The sequence below is a fragment of the Hylobates moloch genome, unplaced genomic scaffold (genome assembly GCF_009828535.3).
Source record: "Hylobates moloch isolate HMO894 unplaced genomic scaffold, HMol_V3 SCAFFOLD_12, whole genome shotgun sequence".
Taxonomy (NCBI): Eukaryota; Metazoa; Chordata; class Mammalia; order Primates; family Hylobatidae; genus Hylobates; species Hylobates moloch.
The window spans coordinates 90,566,239-90,575,094 of record NW_026652287.1 but is presented as its reverse complement, the minus strand read 5'-3'; the positions used below and the strand labels follow the sequence as shown (position 1 = coordinate 90,575,094).

The 8,856-nt window shown below is 35.1% G+C and overlaps 1 long non-coding RNA gene across 1 annotated transcript in view; it reads left to right on the top strand.

The window, feature by feature from the left end:
• Positions 1 to 230: 230 nt before the first annotated feature.
• Positions 231 to 8,856, top strand: part of LOC131380714 (uncharacterized) — an 86,584-nt gene continuing 77,958 nt past the window's right edge. The window contains exon 1 of the long non-coding RNA XR_009208825.1: positions 231 to 290. This is a non-coding gene — a long non-coding RNA (uncharacterized LOC131380714). The remainder of the gene's footprint in view (positions 291 to 8,856) is intronic.

The window sequence follows — 8,856 nt, the reverse complement described above, 5'->3', positions numbered from 1 at the left end:
ATTATAGGATGGTAAATTCAAATAATCAGGTATTATTCACTCTACCTAAACATTCAAGAAAGCGGGTAATATAGAACTCTAATGGCAATACAGCTAGAATCCACATTCTGTGACATTAACATTATAAAATATATATTGTAAAATGAAAGTTAGACCTTTAGAACTGGACAAATTTGTATGTTTTATATGACTATTTCATGCTCTAATCATTCTCAAACATTTGTTTCTAAAGGTATAATTCTCCTCCAAGACTGAGGATGTTCTCTGACAGCAGCTGCATCCATGTTAATGTAAGTTCATTATACTTTGATGAGCTGGTAATGTAATTCCTCATAAGGGAAGAGAAAATGATACTTTTTAGTTAACAGACTATTGTATGGTCTTTCAAACAACCACACAACATTTCGTATCCTATAGATCTATGTGATTTCTACAATAGATTAAAAAAGATTTAAAATGAAACTACTGATGTCATTAATCAAAATCCAATATGGGATACTAACTTACAGGAAAAAAAAACTGTTTTATGAAACGAATAGGATTCTTGATAAAAAGAACATTACTTTATATTAGAGTCCAGATAACATATACTAAATATACATGTAATTTAGAGGAGTCTGGAATATAGGCAAATATCAAATCATTCTATAATGTTATGCCACAATATATTTTCTCAGGCAAAAGAACTTTTAGTACTGATATGTGAATTTTAAAATTTTTACTTTCAGAGTTTCCCCAGTTAAACAAATTGATGAATGTCAAACACTAAAATTGGTGGTATCCCACTTCTGATCATTTATGTTACAATGAATTACTACTCTAATATATCTGGTTTGGATTTTTAGTACTTGATATGGCTAATTACAAAACCACTTCTCTTGTCTATCAATACCTCAATATGCTTCTTACTCTGCAATCTTATTCTATAATTAAAATATGTTATTTTGAAATAATTACTTGGATATTTGAATATAGGTGGAAAATGTGATTATTTGATCCCATTGACATCATCGCCATGGTACATAGCTTAGAAACAATGTGATTATGATTACATGAAACATTCTTAAGCATATAAAATAAAACTACCATTCTCATAACTCTCCTATTATTTAAAATAATGTGACCATGTTTGCATAACATATCTTTTGGCACTTTTTCTTTGTTTCATGCGTTATCACTGCTGGAAAAAATAGCATAAAAGTTCAAAAATGTCTTAATCGAAAGCTATGCTAACCAAAATGTTAAAGATATTTCTACTTAGTGGTAAAATTTGCTTATAGAATCAACAAAGCTTTCCTTTTTAAAAAACATTTTAGGGATTTGCCAATATATGAAATGGTATCTTGAAGCTATGTAAACGTAAAACAGACATTCCATGATAAAAAGTTTATCTTTTCAGTAATCATGCTGGAATAAATTTAGAAAACTGCTACTTTGTTGAAAGTTAGCATTGCCTAAACAAAATTTTCTTTGATTGATTATAAATAGGTCAGACTTGTATTCTGCCTTAAACTTTACACAAAAACTGGTTCTATTTTTTTACAGTTAATCATAAGCCCACATAATTCCCACATGCTTCCTATAACTCTCTAATTGAGTAGTCTCATAATTTATATCACTGAGGGCATTTTTTGGGATTAAGGTATTGTATGAAGTCTTCTGTTAAATCCAACACCCAAGGCCAGTCAAATTAAAAGCAGTTAAAATATTTTTTAAATTGATACATAATAATTATATGTATTTATGAGGTACATATCATATTTTGATACAGTATACAATGTGTAACGATCAAATCAGGGTAATTAAGATATCCATCACCTAAAAGTTATCATTTCTTTGTGTTAGAAACATTCCACATCTTTTCTAGCTCTTTTGAAATAGACAATAAATTATTGTTAACCAACACTTGGCAAAAACACATAAAATGGAACTTAAACTATATCACAGACTTAAAATGAGAAGATAAAATCATAAAACTTCTAAAAGGGAACAGAGAAAAAATATGGGTAAACTTGGGTTAGGCAAAGATTTCTTAGATAGTACACAAAAAGCACAAACTATAAAAGAAAAGATAGATAAATGTGATTTCATCAAAATTAAATCTTCTGTTCTTAGAAAACTTCTATGAGAATGAAAAGGCAAGACACAGACTAAAGAAAATATTTGCAAAATAGTGTTCTATATTTAATAAAAGACCTGAATCTAGAGTACATAAGAATATTTTAAATTCAACAACATGAACATAAAAAATGTAACTTACAAATGAGCAGAAATATTTGAGCAGGTAATTCATAATGTATATGGATGATAAATGACAAGAAAAGATATTTAGCATCAGTAGTCATTAAGAAAGTGAAATTTAAAGCAGATACTTTTACCTACACACTAGAAAGGCTGAAAAAAAAAGAAAAAATATACTAACAAACAACCAGACAATGCCAATTGTTGGTAATGATGTGGAACAGCTAGATACTCATACATTGCTGGTGGAAATGTATAATGATGTAGCCACTTTGACAAACACTTTGCAAGTTTTTTATAAAGTTACAAATACACTTATAACCTAACCCAAGTATTTATCCAAGGAAAACGATAAGTACGTATAAATTGTTATATGATGATTTTCATTGAAAGTTTTTTTTAAATATAATAATTGCCAAACACAAGAAGAGTTCCCAAACTCCATTAACTGGAGATTGATCAACAAATTGTGGTACATCTATTAAACAGAATACCATGCAGCAATGACAGGGAATGAATGCTGAGATATTTGACAAAATGGATGAATGTTAAAAGCATTATGCCAAGTAAAAGAAACTAAACACAAAAGTCTATGTGTTTCCATTGATTTGACACTTGAGAAGAGATAAAACTATAGGGAGAGGAAACAGGTTAATAACTGACAAGACTTTAATTGGGGAGAGGGGATTAACTGCAAAGTGATCCAAATAAATTTTTCAGGTTTATAGCATGTTTTATATTTTGATTTTAATGATATTTGCATAATCACATAGAGTTGTCAAAAACTCATCCAACTATAAACGTAAAATGGATACATTTTATCCTATTTATAATATGCCTTAATAAACCTGACTAAAAAAGTATGTAATAGGCCGGGTGTGGTGGCTCAAGCCTGTAATCCCAGCACTTCAGGAAGCCAAGGCAGGAGGATCACTTCAGGCCAGGAGTCTGAGACTAGCCTGGGCAACACAGTGAGGTCCCATCTCTACAAAGAATAAAAATAAAAAATTGATTGGGCGTGGTGACACATATCCATAGTCCCAGCTATTTAGGAGGCTGAGATGGGAGGGAGGAGGGCTTGAGTCCAGGAGTTTGAGGTTACAGTGAGCTATGATCACGCCCACTGCACCCCAACCTGGGTGATAGAGCGAGACTGAGTCGAAAAAAAAAAAAAAGTGAAAATAAAAATCTTACCAGTTCATTCCCTTTCATCTTAATATTACTGTATCATTCCACAATCTACACTTTGGGGCTTCATAGGATTGGCATTCCCAGAGCACTAATCTGGAGTATAAATATAGAATATAATTGAAGGGAGAAAGAAATGACCATTGGACCGAAAGTAAAAATAATCTTTAGATCTGGCCGGGTGTGGTGGCTCACGCCTGTAAATCCCAGCACTTTGGGAAGCCGAGGCAGGCAGATCACTGGAGGTCAGGACCAGGCAGGAGAATAGGGTCTGGAGGCAGGAAACCTAAGGCTGTTTCATGCCGACATTCTAGAACTAAATTGAAAGGAAAATCCTAACTTTCCACTCTAAGTAATACAAGGATCAGAGGCTACTCCCTTTGACGCTTTCTGCATGACAGATGGGAGATTGGCTGCCTGCAACAAATCATACTGAGTGCGGGTGAGTTTTGGTTTGCAACTTTGTAACTTCACTCTAGCCTCTGAATGGCTGCTGTCTGCAACCAATCAGACTGATTGAGGGCTACTACTTCGGTTACAGGAGGTGAGCATGAAGTAGCCAATGGGAAACTTCTAGAGGGTATTTGGACCCAAGAAGGCACTGTATCCAGGCCCTTGAGCTGCTGCTCGTGTCTGCTCCCACACTGTGGAGTGTACTTCCTTTTCAACAAATCCCTACTTTCATTCTTTTGTTGCTTCATACTTTGTTTGCTTTGCTGGGTGTTCTGTCCAATTATTTGTTCAAAATGCCAAGAACTTGGACAACTTGCAGTCGCGATCCTCCACTAGTGACAAGGAGTTCAAGAACAGCCTAGCCAACATGGGGAAACTGGCGCCTGTAATTCCAGCTACCCCATAGGGTGGCAGGAAAACCGCTTGAACCCAGGAGGCAGAGGTTGCAGGGAGCCAAGATCGTGCCGCTGCATTCCAGCCTGGACGACAGAGCCAGACTGGGTCTCAAAAAAAAAAAAAAAAAGGCCCCAAAACAATAATTATGACCAGGAGGGTCGAGATGGGAGGACGAGATGGGTGAAACACTTGAGGTCAGGAGTTCGACACCAGCCTGGTCAATATGGTGACACCCTGTCTCTACTAAAGAAAATATAAAAATTAGCCCGGCATGCTGCGGTGCACTTGTAATCCCAGGCACTTGAAAGGCTGAGGCAGAAAAATCACTTGAACCCAGGAGGCGGAGGTTGCAGTGAGCCAAGATGGCACCACTGGTACTCCAGCCTGGTCGACAGAAGGAGACTCTGTCTCGAAAACAAACAGCAAAAAACCCCCACAATAATCATTAGATGAAAAACCTTAAAGATATCATTGCCAATACAGGATACGAGGTTAGGAACTACCAATAGTAAAATAGATGGAAAGTGATCAATGCCACGTGGAGAATGTAAATAAAATTAGTGTGCTGAGAGATCATTACTGGGTATTGATACAATTGCATATGACCTGGTAAAGATTAAACTGGTAGTTACTAAACAAACACAATGTTGAAAAGACACAAGTATGCAATCATTGCTTGTTTTTGTTTTCCACTTGCTAGCTATCATTAAACGGGTCAAAGGCTGTGAGAGAGTGCATCATACAATAGGCATGATTCAGTGTAAAGAGTGAGTCAGGAAATAACTGTAAAGTGAGAGTTGGCCATGGAAGCCCAAGTTGGCTCAAAGGAGGTCCTGAGAGGCAAGGAGCTCATTAAGGATGCTTCTCTAGGGAAGTGGCACAAATATGGCAAAACAAACGTGGTAAAAGGAACTCTCAAATTTCATTTTACGGTTTCATGCTTTCTATATATTCATTGTTAAAAACATATGAAAAACGCTTTAGAAAGGCTAAGTGTAGAACACCTATTATTTTAGATACAGTGTATCTATCTGTTGTGGTTTGGATCTGTGTCCTCATCCAAATCTAAATGTAATCCCTAATGCTGGGTGTGAGGCCTGGTAGGAAGCAGTTGGATCAAGGGGGTGGTTTCTAATGGTTTAGCACCATCCCCTGAGTGCTGTTCTCATGATAGAGTTCTCAAGAGATCTGGATGTTTTAAAGTGTGGAGCACCTTCCCCCCTTCTCTCTCTTCCTCTTCTTCTGGCCATGGGAAGATGTGCCTGCTTCCTCTTTGCCTTCTATCATGATTGCAAGTTTCCCGAGGCCTCCCTTGCCATCCTTTCTGTACAGCTTGCTGGACCATGAGCCAATTAAATCTCTTTTCTTTATAAATTACCCACTCTCAGGTATTTCTTTATAACGGTGTGAGAATGGACTAATATATTATCTCTATGTCTATCTCTATAGCTACTTATCTATGTATAACATATGATATAAAACATGATAATTGATATAAAACGTCTACGATATAAAACATACAATATAAAATTGATACAAAATGTATGATCTAAAACATGATATGAAAACATATAATATTGCAAAGTTATAAAACACTATCTTATGTTCATAATCTATTTTTATCTGTTCTTGCATTTTCTCAAGGATTATGTTAAAAATAAAGTGAATATTCACATATTGTATTACAATAATTACAAATGTCTTGTTTATAATTGAGACCTTAAACTTTTTAAAATTGAGTGTTTTAAAATTTCATAGTCAACATTACATTCCGAGCAATAGGCAATAAAATTTGCTTTTCCACCCTAAAGACTCAACTTTTTGAGTTGCCTTACTGGTTTAGCTGACTCATTTACTGAGTAGCACTTGTGTCACAATAATTGTTTTAAACAACATCTTTATATCTATATACACTTTAAGTTCTAGGGTACATGTGCACAATGTGCAGGTTTGTTACATATGTATACATGTGCCATGTTGGTGTGCTGCACCCATTAACTCATCATGTACATCAGGTATATCTCCTAATGCTATCCCTCCCCACTCCCCCCACCCCACAATAGTCCCCGGTGTGTGATGTTCCCCACCCTATGTCCAAGTGTTCTCATTGTTCAGTTCCCAACTATCAGTGAGAACATGCGGTGTTTGGTTTTCTGTCCTTGCGATAGGTTGCTCAGAATGATGGTTTCCAGCTTCATCCATGTCCCTAAAAAGGACATGAACTCATCCCTTCTTATGGCTGCATAGTATTCCATGGTGTATATGTGCCACATTTTCCTAATCCAGTCTATCATTGATGGACATTTGGGTTGGTTCCAAGTCTTTGCTATTGTGAACAGTGCTGCAATAAACATACGTGTGCATGTGTCTTTATAGCAGCATGATTTATAATCCTTTGGGTATATACCCAGTAATGGGATGGCTGGGCCAAATGGTATTGCTAGTTCTAGATCCTTGAGGAGTCACCACACTGTCTTCCACAATAGTTGAACTAGTTTACGGTCCCACCAACAGTGTAAAAGTGTTTCTATTTCTTCACATTCTCTCCAGCACCTGTTGTTTGCTGACTTTTTAATGATCGCCATTCTAACTGGTGTGAGGTGGTATCTCACAGTGGTTTTGATTTGCATTTCTCTGATGCCCAGTGATGATGAGCTTTAGCAGATTAGGTCTTACAGTAATGGCATTACATACTTGTTTTCGTGAATATCTCTGTTAGCTCTGTTGTTATTTTTCAAAAAATCAATCTAAATAATTATCTTTTAACTAAAAAATAGTGTATTAAGCCTGGATTTTTTGAATCATTATATGGAGAAGTTTTAGTTTTATTACTAAAATAGCTAATGATGTGTTGAGTTATATGTAAAGATAAGTTCCATGAACTCAGATTTTTAGGTACTAAAATAAATCAACAAGGCTAGAACCAGCATGGGGTTAATATACCAGAGTAAGAAATACATAAGCTGGAGTAGGAGAGAAAATGGCAATATCAAAGTAGGATCTAAAGTTTTGATAAATGAAGCAGGTAAAGAACAGCTCAGGAAAAAAAAGGCATATTTAGTTTCAAGCTGACCTTGGATTTCGATCTGACTCTGACTATGGAGTTCATTTCTGTATTTTTAGCCTGACTACTTCATAGCTCAACTTCCACATATTTGGTCATTTTTTTTCTTGCTTTCTCCTGCTTTCTTGCTGTCTTTCTTGCTTTCTTTCTTTCCTCAGTCGACAAATATTTAATAAACACTTACTATCTGCTAGGAACTTTACTAGACACATGCATTTAGGTGCTTTTTTTTTTATTTAAAAGGCATTATTTAGTTAACATTCAATAATATTACTTAATATTAGGAACATTATATATTTTTAATAATGCTTTTCACATTATAACAATATATTTGAGTGTAGCATGTACAAATTATTAAACAGAAGTCAATGGTTTCGTTTATTTTAATTTTCCAATCAATTTCTTGGAAATTTCTACTCTCAAAATTTGCAGAATGTCCAGTGTTCTCCATTTGAGGCTTTCATCTTTTCTAAACTGCCCAAAAGTCTAGATGCTTACTCTGTCAATGGGAAATTTGTCTTGTGTCTGATACATGGTGCATAGGTGAATGGAAAATATATAACTGTGGCTCCTCCTGTCACACTGATGCTATCTAAATGGTGGAGGTGTCAGTGCAAAGGTGGAACTGTGTCCTCATTGAAGGGATAATTAAAACGTAAGCTACTTTCATGTTTAGGAATGCAAATCACAGAGATCTACTGGATCAGGTATTCTTTCATAGGTACCGCTACATCCCCCTAGAGTAGGCTTTTTGACATAGGCATTATTGACATCTTGAAACAGATAACTTTTTTTTCCTGGGGAGGGGAGGAGCGTTCTGCACATTTTGGAAGATCTAGCAACATCCTTGGCCTTGCTAGATACTACTAGCAGCCCTTCAGTTAAAACAGCAAAAAAATGCCTCCAGACATTGCCAAGTGTCCTCTAGAGGTGGTGGTGTGAGGGCAGAATTGCTCCTTGGCAAAAAACACCAATCTATACTTAGGAAAGCATAACATTTAATTTAATTATCTCTCACTGGAGACTAAATTTAAATTTTTCCTTATGATTGTTCTCCTTCAGTAGGATTTGAAAATTTTATGAAATAAAAAAAGAAAGTAAAGTCTATGCATAAGTGGCTAACCAGTGATAACTAATCACTGTTGGCCCCTTCAAAATTTCCTTCTTATGTTTTTCTATAAATATTTACACATAATATAGATTTGTGTATGTAAATTATTGGTTCCTATTTTTGCAGTGAATAATATTCTTTGAAAAATATAAGAATTGGTGAATGCTTATGTATGTAGGCATGCATTTAATCACTTGATTAGCTGTTAAACAAATCTTCTCTAACTCAGAATTACAACTATTTTTAAATTTTGACTATTAGAAGACAAAGATGAATATTATTGTGAAACTAAATGTTTAATTATTTCCTTAGGAAAAAACATCCTGAAAAGGACAAAGGATATAAACTTATTGAAAACTTTTGATATAAATTGATAGAACACTGTCCAGAAAGACTAACATTA